This window comes from Symphalangus syndactylus, chromosome 3, assembly GCF_028878055.3.
Source record: "Symphalangus syndactylus isolate Jambi chromosome 3, NHGRI_mSymSyn1-v2.1_pri, whole genome shotgun sequence".
Lineage (NCBI taxonomy): Eukaryota > Metazoa > Chordata > Mammalia > Primates > Hylobatidae > Symphalangus > Symphalangus syndactylus.
Window position 1 is genome coordinate 19667030 of NC_072425.2, and position 21719 is coordinate 19688748.

At 48.9% G+C, this 21719-nt stretch overlaps 1 protein-coding gene and 1 pseudogene across 1 annotated transcript in view; both read left to right on the plus strand.

Moving 5' to 3' along the window:
* The window catches only part of PPP6C (protein phosphatase 6 catalytic subunit), a 52539-nt gene that overhangs the window by 3603 nt on the left and 27217 nt on the right, over positions 1-21719 (plus strand).
* Positions 9016-16554, plus strand: LOC134736168 (NADH dehydrogenase [ubiquinone] 1 beta subcomplex subunit 3-like; annotated as a pseudogene).

Genomic DNA, 21719 nt, shown 5'->3' on the forward strand with positions numbered 1-21719 from the left:
ATTGCGCCACTGCACTCCAGCCTGGGTGACAGAGCAAGACTCCGTCTCAAAAAAAAAAAAAAAAAAAAAAAAATATATATATATATGTTTTGGGCAACCAAGACAAAAGAATTCTGAATTTTTCTTTATAAGTAGAGACTTTCTTTCTGTCTTGGAAATGTTTTTATCAGATTAATTTGTTGTGTTGCTCATCTCTGTTGTATTTAAAGAAATTTAATTTTGTTTCTGTTTCTTGGCATGAAGTGCAACCTAAAATTAGGCCAAGAAAGTATGCCAGGAGTACTTTTTCTGAGGCTGTAAAGGCAAAATAAAACAGTCTATTAAGAAAAGAAATCATTGAGGCCACTTAATGAACATGATGGAAAATATTTGTTCTGGTAGAAAAGAAGACAGAAATTTACCTGTGTTTTAAATTGATTAGAAGATAAAATACTAAATGCATGTGACGTTCCAGATTTAATCACAATTTCTGTTTCGCTAAGTTGGAAGTGGTCGCATCACTAGTACTGGATCAAATCTACATAACTGTTTTTGTTTGTTTGTTTGTTTGTTTTTTTGGGACATAGTTTCGCTCTTGTTGCCCAGGCTGGGGTGCAATAGTGTGATCTTGGCTCACTGCAACCTCTGCCTCCCGGGTTCAAGCGATTCTCCTGCCTCAGCCTTCCTGAGTAGCTGTGATTACAGGCATGCGCCACCACGCCCAGTTAATTTTGTATTTTTAGTAGACACAAGGTTTCTCCATGTTGGTCAGGCTGGTCTCGAACTCCCCACCTCAGATGATGCACCCACCTCGGCCTCCCAAAGTGCTGGGATTATAGGTGTGAGCCTGATCTGTTTGTTTTTTTGAGACGGAGTCTTGCTCTGTTGCCCAGGCTGGAATGCAGGTGCACATTCTCAGCTCACTGCAACCTCCGCCTCCTGGATTCAAGCGATTCTTCTGCCTCAGCCTCCTGAGTAGCTGGGATTACAGGCACCCACCACCACCCCTGGCTAATTTTTGTATTTTTAGTAGAGATGGGGTTTCACCATGTTGGCCAGGCTGGTCTCAAACTCCTGACCTCAGGTGATCCACCCTTCTCAGCCTCCCAAAGTGCTGGGATTACAGGCGTGAGCCACCATGCCTGGCATACATAACAGTTTTGAAGGAATAAGAATGACATACGTGGGCCAGGAGGCTGAGGCAGGAGAATTGCTTGAGCCTGGGAGACGGAGGTTGCGGTGAGCTGAGATCGTGCCACTGCACTCCAGCCTGGCCAACACAGTAAGACCCTGTCTCAAAAAAAAAAAATGACATATGTGAAAGTGAATGGACCACAGTGTAACCTTTCTTATAAAGAGCTCATGTGATTTTATCCATAAGAAAGATTTCAGAGAGATTAATAAAAGGTACAGATTCCATATCTGGCTAAGTGGAAGAATTAATGATAAAGGCAGGTTTACTGAATACCTGTATTTAAGTATTAATAATTTTGGAGAGCAGGGGTTCTATAACTTGGAGGTTGTCTAATTTCTTGGACAGTTCTTAAGGGTGACATGTTTATCTGAGGTTTTTTTTTTTTTTTTTTTTTTGAGACTGAGTCTAGCTCTGTTGCCCGGGCTGGAGTACAGTGGTACCATCTCAGCTCACTGCAGTCTCCACCTCCTGGTGAGTTCAAGCAGTTCTGCCTCAGCTGGGATTACAGGCACCTGTCACCATGCCCGGCTAATTTTTGTATTTTTAGTAGAGATGGGGTTTCACCATGTTGGCTAGGCTGGTCTTGAACTTCTGACCTCAAATAATCCACCCACCTCGGCCTCTCAAGGTGCTGGGATTACAGGCGTGAGCCACTGTGTCTGGCTGAGTTGTTTGGTTTTGCAGTGAATTTTTCTTCAGGTACACTGAAGACAGCTGAACACGGTACAGCAGTGAGGGATGCATCTGGCTTTGTATGGGGCTAGAAGAGTGTTTTCTATGTTTGCGAGATCCTTTCTTATATCTTGTTTGTCCTTATGGCCACATTTCATTTGTCTTTTTGGCCACAGAATTACATTCTCCTTTGTTTTATGAAAATAGTCTTATAACAATGTTCTCCAGTAGAAATAGCATGCTCACAAATGTAAGCTTCAAATTTTCTAGTGGCAATTAATTAATTAATTTTTTTGAGATAGCATCTCACTTTGTTTCTCATGGTGGAGTACACTGATGCAGACATGGGTCATTGCAGCCTCAAGCTCCTGGGCCCAAGTAACCCTCCTGCCTCAGCGCCCTGAGTAGCTTAGGACTTCAGGCATGTATTACCATGCCTGGCTAATTTTTTGAATTTTTTTGTAGAGACAGAGTCATGCTTTGTTACCCAGGCTGGCCTCGAACTCCTGGCCTAAAACAGTCCTACCACCTAGGCCTCCCAAAGTGCTGGTATTACACATGTGAGCCACCGTGACTGGGCCACATTTTTAAAAAGTATAAAAACAGGCCAGCCGTGTTGTCTCACGCCTGTAATCCCAACACTTTGGAAGGCTGAGGCAGGTGGATCACCTGAGGTCAGGAGTTCGAGACTAGCCTGGCCAACATGGCAAAGCCCCGTCTCTACTAAAAATACAAAAATTAGCCAGGTGTGGTGGTGAGTGCCTATAATCCCAGATACTTGGGAGGCTGAGGCAGGAGAATCACTTGAACCTGGGAGGCGGAGATTGCAGTGAGCCGAGATTGTGCCATTGCACTCCAGCCTGGGCAATAAGAGCAAGACTCTATCTAAAGAAAAAAAATGTATAAAAACAGATAAAATTTATTTTGGTAATATTTTAACCCAACTTCAAGATGTAATCAATATAAAGTTATTAATGTAACATTTTGCCGTTTTTGGGTACTAATTCTATGACGTGTGTCTATTTTCCACCTACAGCACATCCCAATTTGGACCAGTTACATTTCAGGTACTCATTAGCCCTATGTGGCTATAGGTATTAGATGGGACAGTGTAAAGTTTTTGACCACTTCCCAGTCTTTTTCTCAGAATTTCAGAGCTGAAGGAGAATCAAAATTCATTTGGTACTATACTCTTCTCACTTTACAGAGAGAGAAACTGAACTTTGTAGTCTATGATTTGCCTGAGGATGTACAGCTATATCAGTGACAGCCAGAACTTGATTTGAAAGCCTCTGTGTGCAGAGCTCTTTCTGATACAATTTATGACTTTTTAGGATGGCTAATAGCATGCTTTTCTAGGTACATCTTCCACTACATCACCTTTTTTTGTTGTTGTTAAGATGAATTCTCGCTCTGTCGCCCAGGCTGTAGTGCAGTGGCGTGATCTTGGCTCACTGCAACCTCCACCTCCCGAGTTTAAGCAGTTCTCCTGCCTCAGCCTCCTGAGTAGCTGAGATTACAGGTGCGCCCCACCGTGTGTGGCTAATTTTTGTATATTCAGTAGAGACCGGGTTTCACCATGTTGGTCAGGCTGGTCTCAAACTCCTGACCTCGCGATCCGCCCACCTTGGCCTCCCAAAGTGCTGGGACTACTGGTGTGAGCCACCGTGCCCGGCCCACCTTTTTTTTTTTTAACTGTACTTTCTGTTCTGAGCACACTGGACTGCCCTCTACTGATAACATGCCCCATACTTTCCCTGTTTGCTTCTGCTCAGTCTACTTTCACTTGTTTATTAAAATAATTATACAGTACAAATATTAAATCATTTAATACTCATAAGGTTGTGAATTGAGTACTAGTATTTGCCCTGTTTTACAGACAGGTAGCCAAAATTCAGACCGACTTAGTAACTTTCCAAAGTCATACAGCTAGTAAGTAAGTGAAACTGAGTAGGATTCAAACTTAGACAGTCTGGCTTCAGGGTTCACATTTACAACACCATTTAAGCTTCTTCTATAGAACACCTTGTATGCCCTCTATTTACCTCCCTTTTGAGCTCTAGCTCAGATGGTACTTCTTCTATGCAGGGCTCTAGGTTCCATAGTCAGAATTTATTAATAATGATTAGAATTTACATAGCCACTTACAGTTTTGAGAGCCCCTTCATGTTGGTTCTGTGATGTACACAATCCTTGTGATAGGCAGAACAGATATCATCAGGGCCAGGACTTGGTGAATTTCAAGTGATTTTTGCCATACTGACTCAACAGAGTACACATCTGAGTTTATTTGCTATTTTAAAATTCCTGTTCTTCTCTTTCCACACTGACATTGCTTTACCCCATAGCATTTTATTGCCCCATTTTACCACTTAGAATGTTCTGTCTTGTATGATAGCAAATATGTCTATCTCCATTATTAAACTGGAAAATTCTTGAAGGCCAGATTCATTCCTTGTTTTTGTTTTTGAGATGGAATCTCACTCTGTCCAGGCTGGAGTGCAATGGTGTGATCTCAGCTTGCTGTAACCTGTGCCCCACTCCAGATTCAAGCCATTCTCTCACCTCAGCCCCCCAAATAGCTAGGATTACAGGTGCAAACTACCACACCCAGCTAATTTTTGTATATATATATTTTTTGGTAGAGATGGGGTTTCACCATGTTGGCCAGGCTGGCCTCAAGTGATCCACCCACCTCAGCCTCCCAAAGTGTTGGGATTACAGACGTGAGCCCCTGTGTTTGGCCATTCCTTGTTTGTGTTTTCCACAATTTTAGAACACTGCTTTGTATGTGATAATCAGTAAAGGTTTATTGACTCAAACTGTGTACTGCTTTATGACAAATACTTGTTTCTTCTTCTTTTTTTTTTGAGGTAGGGTCTCAATTCTGCTGCCCAGGGTGGAGTGCAGTGGTGCAGTCGTAGCTTGCTGCAACCTCAAACTCCTGGGCTCAATTGATCCTTCTGCCTCAGCCTCAAAAGTAGCTGGGAGTACAGGTGTGCAATAGTGTGCCCAGCTAATTAATTTTTTTTTTTTTTTTTTTGAGATGGAGTCTCACTCTGTCACCAGGCTGGAGTGTAATGGCATGATCTCGGCTCACTGCAACCTCCGCCTCCTGGGTTCAAACGGTTCTCCTGCCTCAGCCTCCCAAGTAGCCAGGACTACAGATGCATGCCACCATGCCTGGCTAATTTTTTGGTATTTTTGGTAGAGATGGGGTTTCACTGTGTTAGCCAGGATGGTCTCTATCTCCTGACCTCGTGATCCACCCACCTTGGCCTCCCAAAGTGCAGGGATTATAGGCATTAGCCACCGCGCCTGGCAAAAAAAAATTTTTTTAAGGGATAGCATCTTCCTGTGTTGTCCAGGCTGGTCCCAAATGCTTCAAGTGATTCTCCTGCCTTGGCCTCCCAAAATGCTGAGATTATAGGTGTGAGCCACTGTGCCCAGCCAACAAACACTTATTTACATGGTTCCTTGTGTTAAGTACTGTTCCCTGTGGGTGCCAGGGGCAGAATCGGATACTTGTGTCTGCCTTTGAGGGGCTTTCAATATAGTAAGGGAGGTAAAGAGGTAAACAAAGGCTGTAATAGAGGCTGCCCAGGGTGTTGGCAAACAGAAGAAGCAGTATGTAACTTTAGAGTCAGAGATGATTTCATAAAGGAGCAGTTAGGAGGGGCAGAGTTCAGGTAGACAAAATGAGAAGGAAAGAACATGCAAACAGAATAAATACCATGTGCAATAGTATAGTGTAATTTGCAAGAACATGGCGGGTTCGGGGAACTTGAAGTGGTTTGGTGTGGCTGGAGGTGGTACTGGAAAGAAAGATGCCAAATCATAGAAGAGTAGGCTGTTAAACTTAGATTGTTATCTTTTAGGTGGTGCATGAACACTTTGAAATGTTTTTATATTTTAGAGAAAAATCATACTGTGATTCGTGATACTGTTTAAAATGTAGCTAACTAAAAATAAAAGTAGATTCAAAGAAAATTATTACAGGGATACACTGTTGTATGTGGTAGGAATATGACAAAATAATGAAAATGGTATTTGGTGTTTGGGAAACACTGCCATAAATGGAGGAATATGCTTGAGGAGTTTTTAAGGAGAATGACAGTAGGCTTTTTTTTTTTTTTTGAGACAGAGTCTCACTCTGTCGCCCAGGCTGGAGTGCAGTGGCACCATCTCTGCTCACTGCAAGCTCCGCCTTTCGGGTTCACGCCATTCTCCTGCCTCAGCCTCTCCGAGTAGCTGGGACTACAGGCGCCCACCACCATGCCCGGCTAATTTTTTGTATTTTTAGTAGAGATGGGGTTTCACTGTGGTCTCGATCTCCTGACCTCGTGATCCGCCCGCCTTGGCCTCCCAAAGTGCTGGGATTACAAGCGTGAGCCACTGCGCCCGGCCGACAGTAGGCTTTTGAAATGTTTATTCTGGCAGCATTGTGGACCATGGATTGGAATGCATGAAAAATGTCATAGAAGCATTAGGCCCGGTGATATGAGAGTCTGAGATAAGGCAATGATAAGTGATTGTTGTGTTGGAAAGGAAATGAAGAAGGTATAGTGGCACCTGTTAACAGATTTGTTCTAGGTTATGATGAAGAGAGTTTAGCATAATTTCTTAGTTTCTGGCAAGGATTACTTAGTACTATAACTAGATTAAGGAATACGGGAAGTTTGGTTTGGGCCATATTGAGTTTGAGATGCTGCCAAGCTAAGACATTGAGATAGAGGTGTCCAGAATTGCTCTTGGATACTTATGTCACTTAGATAACAACTACTTATTGATTGCCAAATGTGCTCTAAACACTGTTCTAATAGTATTAAACTCAGGAGAAAGATCTAGACCACTCCTCAACTGGGGGCAATTTTGCCCCCTAAAGGATTTTTGGCAGTGTCTGGAGACATTTTTGGTTGTCACAGCTGGGGCGGGGGACGGGTGGGAAGTTGCTATGGGTATTTAGTAGGTGTAGATGTCAGAGATTTTGCTAAACATCCACAAGACAGCAAGCAGCCCCCTGCAATGAATAATTAGTAGTGCCATGGTTAAGAAACTGATCTGGCCTGAGGATACAGATAGTACCTTCTGGATCATAAGTGTGTGAATATCATGGTCATTCCAGATTCCTAACTTCTCATTCCCAGTGATCTGTATTATAGTAGAGACTTTATATAAAGACTGTGTGAAATATAATGTTAGCTAGATATTTATTTAGTTAGTTACTTAGCTAGCTAGTTGAGATGAGGTTTTGCTATGTTGCCCAAGCTAGTCTTGAGCTCTGGGCCTCCAGCCATCTTCCTGCCTTGGCCTCCCAAAATGCTGATATTACAGTTGTGAGCCACCACACCTGGCTGTGAGATCTTTATTTTTAAAGCTAAGAGTATTTTATAAATACCAGTATATAAAAGTAGATAAAGGAAGTAGTATGTTTTAGATAACAAGATCAGCTAAACAAGTAATTTTAAAAGTTTAGAACCCAGTGTTTGTGGGGGCAAGAGGGAACTGGGAGACAGAACAGAGAGTAGAATGGAACTGTGAACAAATGTCTTGAGGAAAAGGTAGAGAAGAGACATAGAGGTCTGCTAAGAATGATGGCTATGAACCCCTTCCTGTTCAAGGATTAGAAAGTAGTTGGGCACCAAACATATGAAAAAGAGCACTGGTCATTAAAGAAATGCAAATCAAAACCACAATGAGATACCATCTCATGCGAGTTAGAATGGCGATCATTAAAAAGTCAGGAAACAACAGGTGCTGGAGACGATGTGGAGAAATAGGAACACTTTTACACTGTTGGTGGGAGTGCAAATTAGTTCAACCATTGTGGAAGACAGTGTGGCGATTCCTCAAGGATCTAGAACTAGAAATACCATTTGGCCCAGCAATCCCATTACTGGTTATGTACCCAAAGGATTATAAATCATTTTACTATAAAGACGCATGCACTTGCATGTTTATTGCAGCACTGTTCACAATAGCAAAGACTTGGAACTAGCTCAAATGCCCATCAATGATAGACTGGATAAAGAAAATGTGGCACATATACACTATGGAATACTATGCAGCCATAAAAAAGAATGAGTTCATGTCCTTTGCAGGGACATGGATGAAGCTGGAAACCATCATTCTCAGCAAACTAACACAGGAACAGAAAATGAAACACTGCATGTTCTCACTCATAAGCGGGAGTTGAACAATGAGAACATATGGGCAGAGGGGAGGGGAACATCACATGCTGGGGCCTGTCGGGGGGTCGGGGGTAAAGGGAGGGATATCATTAGGAGAAATACCAATTGTAGATGACGGGTTGGTGGGTGCAGGAAACCACCATGGCATGTGGATACACGTTCTGCACATGTATCCCAGAACTTAAGTATAATAAAAAATAAATAAATAGAAAACAGAACACACAAAAAAAGAAAAAGTATTTGGGCATGATGAGGAGAAAAGGGTATAGTTTACCCTAAATTTGGGATAAAGCTGTAAAGGGTTTGGGAGGAGAGGAGCATGTGTCTTCACCATGATGACAAGGCAGGGCTCTTTGAGGCCGCTGTGAATGTAGTTGATTGAGTCACGTAGCATTTATAGTGAGATTTCATAGACTTCTTATTTTTGTGTGTGCGTGATAGCGATTTGTAAGCTACTGCCAGACTAGAGATAAGAGGCAATAGCTTTGGCTTAGAGACATAGCTCTCTAAATCATCAGTTGGGGTCAGCAGAGGTGGCAGTCATAGGACGCAGCTGTCATTTTACTCTAGTTAGTGTGCCTGGGCCCTGGTTGAAGGCTGCTGCTAGGTAGTTTACATGTGTTCTCCAGACACTCAGTCTTTCAGATTGACAGAGTTTCACAGTGATGTTCTTCAGTTTATAGTCCACTGTTATTTTCAGGCTAGCACATAGTGTATGGGGTGGTAACCAGGGATGACTTCAAGTTCAGGAGGCCTTATGGACTAGGAGAACCAGTTCCATGTCAGCAAAAATTCTGACACATTGAAATATGGGAACCGGCCAGACACAGTGGCTCACGCCTGTAACCCCAGCACTTTGGGAGGCTAAAGTGGGTGGATCACCTGAGGTCAGGAGTTTGAGACCAGCCTGGCCAACATGGCGAAACCCTGTCTCTACTAAAAATACAAAAATTAACCAGGCATAGTGGCGTGTGCCTGTAATCCCAGCTACTAGGGGGGCTGAGGCAGGAGAATCGCTTGAACCTGGGAGGCGGAGGGTGCAGTGAGCCGAGATCACACCATTGCACTCCAGCCTGGGTGACAAGAGTGAAACTCCATCTCAAAAAAAAAAAAAAAAAAAGTACAGGCCAAATGTAGAATCATTCATCAGTTCCTGGCATATTTCTTCTTTAATGCAAATAGGTTGCAAACTTTGGATGCTAATTATTATAAAAATAATAAATATGTATCATAGGTCTAATGGATTATTAATAGAAGTAGGATGCTGTCCAACACAGATATTTTGAAATTGACTGAAAAGACAGCCATCTATCCACAAGGACTAATTTGATTGAGTGGTTGTGGTCAAGGTTGTGATTATTATTATTTATGAGGTAATACATAGGGCTGTGGGGTGTTGGTATGGGGATGAGGGGAGTGACTGCTAATGTGTATATGGTTTCTTTTTGGGGTGATGAAAATGTTCTAAAATTGATTATGGCGATGGTTACCACCACTGTGAATATAATGAAAACCATTGACTCTTACCCTTCAAAGGGATGCATTTTATGTAGGTGAATTATGTTGCAATAGTTGTTTTAAAAAATTAAAACAAGTGATTTTTTATGATGCTCACACTTGTGATCCTAGCACTTTGGGAGGCTGAGGTGGGTAGATCACCTGAGGCCAGGAGCTCGAGACCAGCCTGGCCAATGTGGTGAAACCCCATCTCTACTAAAAATATAAAAATTAGCTGGGCATGGTGGCAGGTGCCTGCAATCCCAGATACTTGGGAGGCTGAGGCAGGAGAATCGCTTGAATCCGGGAGGTGGAGGTTGCAGTGAGCCAATATCACGCCATTGCACTCCAGCCTGAACAACAAAGCAAGACTTTGTCTCCAAAAAAAAAAAAAAGAGAAAAGGAAAGCTGAAGCTGGATGAGGAGAGATAGCCAAGCCCATGTCTAGGGAAAAGCATTCTTGACTGAGTGAACAGAAAGTACAAAGCCTCAGAGGAGGGAGCATGCATAGGTAGCCCCCCGGACCTGGTGAGGCTGGTGTGTGGGGCAGCCTCCGTGGAGAGGAGTTAGGACGAAACTCCGTCTAATAAATAAAAATAAAAAATTACATTCGTAGTTTCCCACCCTCCAAACCAAACCTAAACAAATCAAAACAATCTGCTCTTTTTATTTTTTTTTTTGAGATGGAGTCTCGCTCTGTTGCCCAGGCTGGAGTGCAGTGGCGCGATCTCGGCTCACTGCAAGCTCCGCCTCCCGGGTTTGTGCCATTCTCCTGCCTCAGCCTCCCAAGTAGCTGGGACTACAGGTGCCCGCCAGCACGCCCGGCTAATTTTTTGTATTTTTAGTAAAGACGGGGTTTCACCGTGTTAGCCAGGATGGTCTCGATCTCCTGACCTCGTGATCCGCCCACCTCGGCCTCCCAAAGTGCTGGGATTACAAGTGTGAGCCACCGCGCCAGGCCAAAACAATCTGCTCTTGAAAGAAATAGTTGATAAGCCAGACTTCATTAAAATTAAAAGCTTTTGCTTTGTGAAAGACCCTATCAAGAGAATGAGATGATGATCCATGTACTGGGAGAAAATATTTGCAAAAGACATGTCTGATAAAGTATTGTTACCCAAAATATGCAGAGAATTCTTTTTTTTTTTTTGAGATGGAGTTTTGCTCTTGTTGCCTAGGCTGGAGTGCGGTGGCACGATCTCAGCTCACCGCAGTCTCTGCCTCCTGCGTTTTATCCTGCCTCTGCCTCTCGAGTAGCTGGGATTATAGGCATGTGCCACCACACCCAGCTAATTTTGTATTTTTAGTAGAGATGGGGTTTCTCTGTGTTGGTCAGGCTGGTCTCAAACTCCTGACCTCAGGTGATCCGACCTCCTCGGCCTCCCAAAGTGCTGGGATTACAGACATGAGCCATCATGCCCGGCCTACAGATAACTCTTAAAACTCAATAAGAAAATGAACAATCTGATTAAAAAATGGACAAAACGAAGTTGCTGTCAGATCATGCCAGTTTTTCAGAATGGTTGTGCTGAATTACTCTTTCACCACCTAGGTGTGAAAGTGGAAGGCACATCACAATATGTTTTCCTCAATTCTCACAGTCTTGCAAGACGCGGCCCATGGACATGGACATGAACATGGAGATAGTAAAATGGAACTTCCAGATTATAAACAATGGAAGATGGAAGGGACACCAGTAGAAACTGTCTAGAAGAAGCTGGCTGCAGGAGGGCTAAGAGATTTTTTGGGCCGCAGTGAAGCTTGAAGATATGTGGGTGGCTTTGCAGAAATGTTTCCTTTGTTGCTGCATTATTACAAAGATTCAGATGGGGATTTGCTGCATTTGTGGTAGCTGTAGGAGCTGAATATTACCTGGAGTCCCAGAATAAAGATAAGAAGCATCACTGAGCTCTTTCTTTCTTTTCCTTCCTTCCTTCCTTCCTTCCTTCCTTCCTTCCTTCCTTCCTTCCTTCCTTCCTTTCTTTTCTTTCTTTCTTTCTTTCTTTCTTTCTCTCTTTCTTTCTTTCTTTCTTTCTTTCTTTCCTCTTTCCCTCTCTGGCCCAGGCTACAATCTACTCCGCTTGCTGCTGCCCGCGCCGCGGACTGCCTGGGACTGCTGCCGGCGCGCGCCTACCTTTTCTCCTTTCGCTGCAGGCACGCGTTCGCCATCTTGGCCACGCTGGTCGCCAGCTCCTGACGCCGAGTGCTCTGCCCGCCTCAGCCTCCCGAGGTACTGGGACTACAGACAGAGTCTCGCTCACCCAGTGCTCGGTGTTGCCCGGGCTGGAGTGAGGTGGCGTGGTCTGGCCTCACGGCAGCCTCTGCCCCCCAGCCGCCTGCCTTGGCCTACCAGGGTGCTGGGATTGCAGCCCCTGCCCGGCCGCCGCCCCATCTGGGAGGTGGGGAGCGCCTCTGCCCGGCCGCCCCGTCTGGGAAGTGAGGAGCGCCTCTGCCCGGCCGCCCCGTCTGGGAAGTGAGGAGCGCCTCTGCCCGGCTGCCCCGTCTGGGAAGTGAGGAGCGCCTCTGCCCGGCCGCCCCGTCCGGAAAGAAGTGAGGAGCGCCTCTGTCCGGCCACCCACCGTCTGGGAAGTGAGGAGCGCCTCTGCCCGGCCGCCCCGTCCGGGAAGAAGTGAGGAGCGCCTCTGCCCGGCCACCCACCGTCTGGGAAGTGAGGAGCGCCTCTGCCCGGCCGCCCCGTCTGGGAAGTGAGGAGCACCTCTGTCCGGCCACCCATCGTCTGGGAAGTGAGGAGCGCCTCTGCCCGGCCACCCATCGTCTGGGAAGTGAGGAGCGCCTCTGCCCGGCCGCGCCGTCTGGGAAGTGAGGAGCACCTCTGCCCGGCCACCCATCGTCTGGGAAGTGAGGAGCGCCTCTGCCCGGCCTCCCATCGTCTGGGAGGTGAGGAGCGCCTCTGCCCGGCCGCCCCGTCCGGCAGGAAGTGAGGAGCGCCTCTGCCCGGCCGCCCCGTCTGGGAAGTGAGGAGCGCCTCTGCCCGGCCGCCCCGTCCGGGAAGAAGTGAGGACCGCCTCTGCCCGGCCGCCCCGTCCGGGAAGAAGTGAGGAGCGACTCTGCCCGGCCGCCTCCTCTGGGAAGTGAGGAGCGCCTCTGCCCGGCCGCCCCGTCCGGGAAGAAATGAGGAGCGCCTCTGCCCGGGTGCCCCATCCGGGAAGAAGTGAGGAGCGCCTCTGCCCGGCCGCCCCATCTGGGAGGTGAGGAGCACCTCTGCCCGGCCACCCAGCGTCTGGGAAGTGAGGAGCGCCTCTGCCCGGCCACCCACCGTCTGGGAAGTGAGGAGCGCCTCTGCCCGGCCGCCCCCTCTGGGAAGTGAGGAGCGCCTCTGCCCGGCCGCCCCGTCCGGGAAGAAATGAGGAGCGCCTCTGCCCGGGCGCCCCATCCGGGAAGAAGTGAGGAGCGCCTCTGCCCGGCCGCCCCATCTGGGAGGTGAGGAGAACCTCTGCCCGGCCACCCACCGTCTGGGAAGTGAGGAGCGCCTCTGCCCGGACACCCACCGTCTGGGAAGTGAGGAGCGCCTCTGCCCGGCCGCCCCCTCTGGGAAGTGAGGAGCGCCTCTGCCCGGCCGCCCCGTCCGGGAAGAAGTGAGGAGCGCCTCTGCCCGGCCGCCCCGTCCGGGAAGAAGTGAGGAGCGCCTCTGCCCGGCCGCCCCGTCCGGGAAGAAGTGAGGAGCGACTCTGCCCGGCCGCCCCGTCCGGGAAGAAGTGAGGAGCGCCTCTGCCCGGCCGCCCCATCTGGGAGGTGAGGAGCGCCTCTGCCCGGCCACCCAGCGTCTGGGAAGTGAGGAGCGCCTCTGCCCGGCCACCCACCGTCTGGGAAGTGAGGAGCGCCTCTGCCCGGCCGCCCCATCTGGGAGGTGAGGAGAACCTCTGCCCGGCCACCCACCGTCTGGGAAGTGAGGAGCGCCTCTGCCCGGCCACCCACCGTCTGGGAAGTGAGGAGCGCCTCTGCCCGGCCGCCCCGTCTGGGAAGTGAGGAGCGCCTCTGCCTGGCCACCCACCGTCTGGGAAGTGAGGAGCGCCTCTGCCCGGCCGCCCCGTCTGGGAATTGAGGAGCACCTCTGCCCGGCCGCCCCGTCTGGGAAGTGAGGAGCGCCTCTGCCCGGCCGCCCCGTCCGGGAAGAAGTGAGGAGCGCCTCTGCCCGGCCGCCCCGTCCGGGAAGAAGTGAGGAGCGCCTCTGCCCGGCCGCCCCGTCCGGGAAGAAGTGAGGAGCGCCTCTGCCCGGCCGTCCCGTCCGGGAAGAAGTGAGGAGCGCCTCTGCCCGGCCGCCCCGTCCGGGAAGAAGTGAGGAGCGCCTCTGCCCGGCCGCCCCGTCCGGGAAGAAGTGAGGAGCGCCTCTGCCCGGCCGCCCCGTCCGGGAAGAAGTGAGGAGCGCCTCTGCCCGGCCGCCCCGTCCGGGAAGAAGTGAGGAGCGCCTCTGCCCGGCCGCCCCGTCCGGGAAGAAGTGAGGAGCGCCTCTGCCCGGCCGCCCCATCTGGGAAGTGAGGAGCGCCTCTGCCCGGCCGCCCCGTCCGGGAAGAAATGAGGAGCGCCTCTGCCCGGGCGCCCCGTCCGGGAAGAAGTGAGGAGCGCCTCTGCCTGGCCGCCCCATCTGGGAGGTGAGGAGCGCCTCTGCCCGGCCACCCACCGTCTGGGAAGTGAGGAGCGCCTCTGCCCGGCCACCCACCGTCTGGGAAGTGCGGAGCGCCTCTGCCCGGCCACCCATCGTCTGGGAAGTGAGGAGCGCCTCTGCCCGGCCACCCATCGTCTGGGAAGTGAGGAGCGCCTCTGCCCGGCCACCCATCGTCTGGGAAGTGAGGAGCGCCTCTGCCCGGCCGCCCCATCTGGGAAGTGAGGAGCGCCTCTGCCCAGCCGCCCCGTCCGGGAAGAAATGAGGAGCGCCTCTGCCCGGGCGCCCCATCCGGGAAGAAGTGAGGAGCGCCTCTGCCCGGCCGCCCCATCCGGGAAGAAGTGAGGAGCGCCTCTGCCCGGCCGCCCCATCTGGGAGGTGAGGAGCGCCTCTGCCCGGCCGCCCCATCTGGGAGGTGAGGAGCGCCTCTGCCCGGCCACCCATCGTCTGGGAAGTGAGGAGCGCCTCTGCCCGGCCGCCCCGTCCGGGAAGAAGTGACGAGCGCCTCTGCCCGGCCGCCCCGTCCGGGAAGAAGTGAGGAGCGCCTCTGCCCGGGCGCCCCGTCCGGGAAGAAGTGAGGAGCGCCTCTGCCCGGCCGCCCCGTCCGGGAAGAAGTGAGGAGCGCCTCTGCCCGGCCGCCCCGTCCGGGAAGAAGTGAGGAGCGCCTCTGCCCGGCCGCCCCGTCCGGGAAGAAGTGAGGACCGCCTCTGCCCGGCCGCCCCGTCCGGGAAGAAGTGAGGAGCGCCTCTGCCCGGCCGCCCCGTCCGGGAAAAAGTGAGGAGCGCCTCTGCCCGGCCGCCCCGTCTGGGAAGTGAGGAGCGCCTCTGCCCGGCCGCCCCGTCCAGTAAGAAATGAGGAGCGCCTCTGCCCAGGCGCCCCGTCCGGGAAGAAGTGAGGAGCGCCTCTGCCCGGCCGCCCCATCTGGGAGGTGAGGAGCGCCTCTGCCCGGCCACCCACCGTCTGGGAAGTGAGGAGCGCCTCTGCCCGGCCACCCACCGTCTGGGAAGTGAGGAGCGCCTCTGCCCGGCCGCCCCGTCCGGGAAGAAATGAGGAGCGCCTCTGCCCGGGCGCCCCATCCGGGAAGAAGTGAGGAGCGCCTCTGCCCGGCCGCCCCGTCCGGGAAGAAGTGAGGAGCGCCTCTGCCTGGCCGCCCATCGTCTGGGAGGTGAGGAGCGCCTCTGCCCGGCCACCCATCGTCTGGGAGGTGAGGAGCGCCTCTGCCCGGCCACCCATCGTCTGGAAAGTGAGGAGCGCCTCTGCCCGGCTGCCCCATCTGGGAAGTGAGGAGTGCCTCTGCCCGGCCACCCATCGTCTGGGAAGTGAGGAGCGCCTCTGCCCGGCCGCCCCGTCTGGGAAGTGAGGAGCGCCTCTGCCCGGCCGCCCCGTCCGGGAAGAAGTGAGGAGCGCCTCTGCCTGGCCACCCTTCGTCTGGGAAGTGAGGAGCGCCTCTGCCCGGCCACCCATCGTCTGGGAGGTGAGGAGCGCCTCTGCCCAGCCACCCATCTGGAAAGTGAGGAGCGCCTCTGCCCGGCTGCCCCATCTGGGAAGTGAGGAGTGCCTCTGCCTGGACACCCATCGTCTGGGAGGTGAGGAGCGCCTCTGCCCGGCCGCCCATCGTCTGGGAAGTGAGGAGCGCCTCTGCCCGGCCACCCATCGTCTGGGAAGTGGGGAGCGCCTCTGCCCGACCACCCATCGTCTGGGAAGTGAGGAGCGCCTCTGCCCGGCCACCTAGCGTCTGGGAAGAAGTGAGGAGCGTCTCTGCCTGGCCGCCCCGTCTGGGAAGTGAGGAGCTCCTCTGCCCGGCCGCCCCGTGTCTGGGTAGAAGTGAGGAGCTCCTCTGCCTGGCCGCTCCGTCTGGGAGGTCTACCACGGAGGCCAGAAGCAATGTGGGGGCTGGACGTGGTGGCTCACGCCTGTGGTCCCGGCACTCTGGGAGGCGAGGCGGGTTGATCACTTCGGGCTAGGAGTTCGAGACCAGTCTGGCCAACTTGGCGAAACATGAAGAATACAACAGACAAACCAACCAACCAACTCAGTGACAACAAAACAGGTCTACCCTGGAGTCATACTCTAATTTTTTCTATTTTCCTCCCTTTCTGATCCTTTATCCCACTTTCTTTTTCTTCCTCTTCCTTCTCCCTCTTCTTTGTCAAATAGAGGATTGAGTTATTATCACTGATCCATATAAAGTCCCTCTCTCATTTATTTTAACTCCCACCCCCCATTTCTATTCCCCGACTTCCCATGTGCAACCTTCCTAATATGTTTGATACGCATCTTTTTGTTTGTATGTATTTTTAGAAAATGTTTGTTTTTGTATGCAAAAAAAATTAATAAAAAAAAAAAAAAAAAAAAAAAAAAAAAAAAAAAAAAAAAAAAAAAAAAAAAAAAAAAAAGAAGCATCACTGAAGATAATACCTGGAAGTATCATAGTGATTTCTTAACTCTCTAAGATTTCCTCACTGTAGCCTACTTGCCTGGTTTGTCCCTTAAAGAATATTAGTAAGATATAATGAAGTAAAATAAATACATATATGCCAAAAAAATGGACAAAAGACACCTCATCAAAGAAGATATAGTGATGACAAGCGTATGAAAAGATGCTCTACCTCCTGTGTCATTAGGGAAATACAAAGTGAAACAACCATGAGATAACCAGTATATACCTATTAGAATGGCCAAAATCCAGAACACTGACAGTACCAAATGCTGATGAAGATGTGGAGCAACAAGAACTCTCGTTCATTGCTGGTGGGAGTGCAAAATGGTACAGCCACTTTGGAAGACGGTTTGGCAGTTTCTTACAAAACTAAACAAACTCTTCATATAATCCAGCAGTCCTGCTCCTTGATATTTACCCAAATGAGTTGTAAATTTATGTCCATACAAAAACCTGTACATAGACTTTTATAGCCACTTTATTCATAATTGCCAAAACTTGGAAGGAACCAAGATGTCCTTCACTGGGTGGATGGATAAACAAACTGTAATACACCCAGACAATGAAATATTATGCAGTGCTAAGAAGAAATGAGCTATCAAGCCATAAAAAGACATGGAAGAACCTTAAATACATATTACTACATGAAAGAAACCAACCTGAAAAGGCTACATATATATGATTCCAACTATATGACGTTTTGGGAAAGGCAAAACTATAGAGACAGTAAAAAGATCAGTGGTTTTCAGAGGTTGGAGGGAGGTGAGTTTGAATAGGTAAAACTATTCTGTGTGATACTATAATGGTAGGTACATGTCATTATACAATTGTCAAAACTTACAGAATGTGCGGTAGGAGTGACCCTAATTTAAACAAACTGTGACCTTTGGATGATAATGATATGTCAGTGTATGTTCATCATCTGTAACAAACGTACCACTCAGATGTGAGATGTTGATGCGGGGAGGCTGTCTGGGGGGAGGGGCAGGGGGTATATGAGAACTCTGTACTTTTTTCTTTTTTTCTTTTTTTTTTCCCCCTTTTTATGGAGAACGAGGTCTCTCTATATTGCTGAGGGAGGTCTTGAACTCCTGGGCTCAAGCGATCCTCCTGCCTTTGCCTCCCTAAGTGGTGGGATTACAGGCACGAGCCACTGTGCCCAGCAAGGGAACTCTGTACTTTTTTTAAGATTTTTTTTGTTTGTTTTGAGACGGAGTCTTGCTCTCACCCCAGGCTGGAGTGCAGTGGCGCCATCTCTGCTTACTGCAAACTCCGCCTCCCGGGTTCACGCCATTCTCCTGCCTCAGCCTTTCGAGTAGCTGGGACTACAGGCGCCCGCCACCACGCCCGGCTAATTTTTTGTATTTTTGGTAGAGACGGGGTTTCACTGTGTTAGCCAGGATGGTCTTGATCTCCTGACCTCATGATCCGCCCGTCTCAGCCCCCCAAGGTGCTGGGATTACAGGCGTGAGCCACTGCGCCTGGCCGGGAACTCTGTACTTTCTGCTCAATTTTGCTGTGAAGCTAAAACTGCTCTAAAAAATAAAGTCTATTTATAGGGGTAAAAAAAACACAATAAAAAAAATCTACTTTCCCTGGAGTTGTAACTGTCTCAGTAATGATTATTTGCAGCCTTCTAATTGTTTAAGCCAGAAACCCCGAGTCATCCTTGATTCTTTACTTTCTCTTAACACCCTGTATCCAGCTGGTCATAAATCTAGCAGATGCTACATTCAGATAACATCTGGAATCTATTTTCCCTATTTTCTACTTCTACTACCCTGTCCAAGCCAGTTAACTTTTACCTAGATTATTATAGAAGACACTTAACTGATCTCCCTGCTTACTCCTTTGTCCCCATTCCAACCCCAGCCCACCCACCCCTCCACCACCATCAATCCATTTTCTCTTTTCTTGTTTTTTTGAGAAAGGGTCTCGCTCTATGACCCAGGCTGGAGTGCAGTGGCACAATCTCAGCTCACTGCAGCTTTGACCTCCCGGGCTCAAGCGATCCTTGCACCTCAGCCTTCCAAGTGTCTGGGACTTCAGGCACATGCCACCACGCCCAGCTAGTTTTTGTATTTTTTGTACAGACTGGGTTTTGCGTTGTTGCCCTGGCAGGTCTCAAACTCCTGAGCTCAAGTGATATACTCACCTCGGCCTCCCAAAGTGCTGGGATGATAGGTGTGAGCCACCAGGCCTGGCCAGTTTGTTTTCAACATAGCTGACTTAATATCATGTCAGTCTTCTGCTCTAGAACTTCTAATGACTTCCCGTTACACTCAGTAGAAGCCCAGGTCCTTATTTTCACCACCAGTGACCTAAATAATTCTGTAATGCTCTCCTGTTTTTCTTCTCATTCAGTTTACTCTAAACACACCAGCCTTGATGACGTTTCTTAGACAGCAAGCATGCTTCACATCAGGACTTTTGGTCTTTATTTCTCTGCCTGCAGTATTGTGTCCTCATAGCCTTACCTCCTTCAGAGTTTTGCTCAAAATTCACTTTATCAGTAAGGCTTCCATACTCTTCCTGTTTAAAATAACAGCACCTACTCTCCACCCCAGCACCCCATCCCTCTTCTAGTGTGTCTGTTTTCTCTATACTTCCTTGATATCACTATGTGACAAATTGCTGTTATATATTTTACTTATTTATTGTCTGTCTCATTCTATTAGAATGTAAGCCCCTTGAGAGCAGAGCTTTTAGTCTGTTTTGGTCATTGCTATTTACTTTGTATCTAGAACAATACCTGGTAACATACCAGGCATTCCATAAATATTTGTTGCATTGAACAACTAAATATTCAATATAGTGTAGTGGAAAGTGGTAGGAAACTTGGATTCTAGATCTGTTGCTAAGATTAAGTAACATCTTAGTCTTATTATCTAAGTCAAGCGAGAAATTTGGCATAGGTAATTTCTTTTTTTTTTTTTTTTTTTTTGAGACGGAGTCTCGCCCTGTTGACCAGGCTGGAGTGCAGTGGCACGATCTCGGCTCACTGCAAGCTCCACTTCCTGGGTTCACGCCATTCTCCTGCCTCAGCCTCCCGAGTAGCTAGGACTACAGGCACCTGCCACCACGCCCGGCTAATTTTTTTGTATTTTTTTTTTTGGTAGAGACGGGGCTTCACCATGTTAGCCAGGATGGTCTCCATTTCCTGACCTCGTGATCCACCCGCCTCGGCCTCCCAAAGTGCTGGGATTACAGACGTGAGCCACCGCGCCCGGCTGGCGTACTAATGCAAACCAGAATTTTATAATTCTGATGGAACCTTCGAGAACATCTTTCAGTATAAAGTTTAAGGCTCAAAGTTCAGAAACATTGTTTCACTCACCAGCATCTATTTTTTGCTTTTGTTTTTGTTTTTTTTGAGACAGAGTCTCACTCTGTCATCCAGGCTGGAGTGCAGTGGCGTGATCTTGGCTCACTGCAACCTCTGCTCCTGGGTTCAAGCAATTCTCCTGCCTCAGCCTCCTAAGTACAGGATTACCGGCACCCACCACCACACCCGGCTAATTATTTGTATTTTTAGTAGAGATGAGGTTTCACCATGTTGGCCAGGCTGATCTTGAACTCCTGACCTCAGGTGATCCACCTGCCTCGGCCTCCCAAAGTGCTGGGATTACAGATGTGAGCCACACACCTGGCCTGTTTTTTTTTTTTTTTGGACAGGTTCTCACTCTGTCACCCAGACTGGAGTGCAGTGGTGCGATCTCGGCACACTGCAACCTCCGCCTCCCAGGCTCAAGCGATTCTCCTGCCTCAACCTCCCAAGTAGCTGAGATTACAGGTGCGTGCCTCTACTGACCGGCTTATTTTTATATTTTTTAGTGTAGACAACGTTTTGCTATGTTGGCTAGGCTGGTCTCGAATTCCTGACCTCAAATGATCCACCTGCCTCAGCCTCCCTAAAGTGCTGGGATTATAGGTGTGAGCCACCAGGCCTGTTTTTGTTATTTTTTTTAATGAGTGATAGATGTACTATATGGTAGGACCATGGATTGATTTGTTGAAGCATCTAGGTGTTGTGGAAAATTCAACACAAACAGGAGCTAGCTACCCAGGGACTCAAGGCCAGAAGGATTCCAGGCCAAAAGGAGGATCTTGCCTTTGAGGTGCTATTTTAAGATCAGGAACTTACCCTAGGAATGAAGGCAAATCATTTTATTTTGAAGTTTTCTGATTTTTTTGTATAATGTTTAGGAAATTAACAACTCTATTTCCCCTCATTTTCTTTTGGGAGCCCTTTTTTTTTTCCTCCCTCTCCCATTGAGTTCTGTTCTTGCCACTGTGTAGCTATTGTTGTAGCTGTAACTGTTAAAGTGTTTCTCATATATTAATGAGATTGTAGCGTTTAGATTCCTTAATTAATGTTTAAAGTAATTTCATTATGCTTGTTAGTTTAATTTCTCCTTTCTTGGCAGACCTATCATAAAATCCAATAAGCCTTTGGCAATAGTACAAACTGGTCTCAGGTAGGAAGGAAGGTTCCACCTGCGACCTCCAGTTCCCTGTATATAGCAGGGATGTATACTTCCTTTTCAAGAACGTTGGTGTGAGAATCATATGCTTTCTGTGACATTTTTTGGTTTACTTTCAGTGGACAAATATTTTTGAAGTGCAAACATTTAGAGTTCCTTTAACAAAAAGAATGGCTTGGCTGGGTGCGGTGGCTCACCCCTGTAATCCCAGCACTTTGGGAGGCCGAGGTGGGCGGATCATGAGGTCAGGAGAGCGAGACCGTCCTGGCCAACATGGTGAAACCCTGTCTCTACTAAAAATACAAAAATAAGCTGGGTATGGTGACGCATGCCTGTAATCCCAGCTACTCGGGAGGCTGAGGCAGGAGAATGGCTTGAACCTGGGAGGCAGAGATGGCAGTGAGCTGAGATTGCGCCACTGCACTCCAGACTGGCAACAGAGCGAGATTCCGTCTCAAAAAAATAAAAAAAATTTAAAAAGGCTCATCTTTTTTTTTAGTTGTTGTTGTTTGTTTGTTTGTTTTGAGAAAGAGTCTCACCCTGTTTCCCAAGCTGGAGTGCAGTGGCACGACCTCGGTTTACAGCAACCTTTGTCTCCTGGGTTCAAGCGATTCTCTTGCCTCGTCTTCCTGAGTAGCTG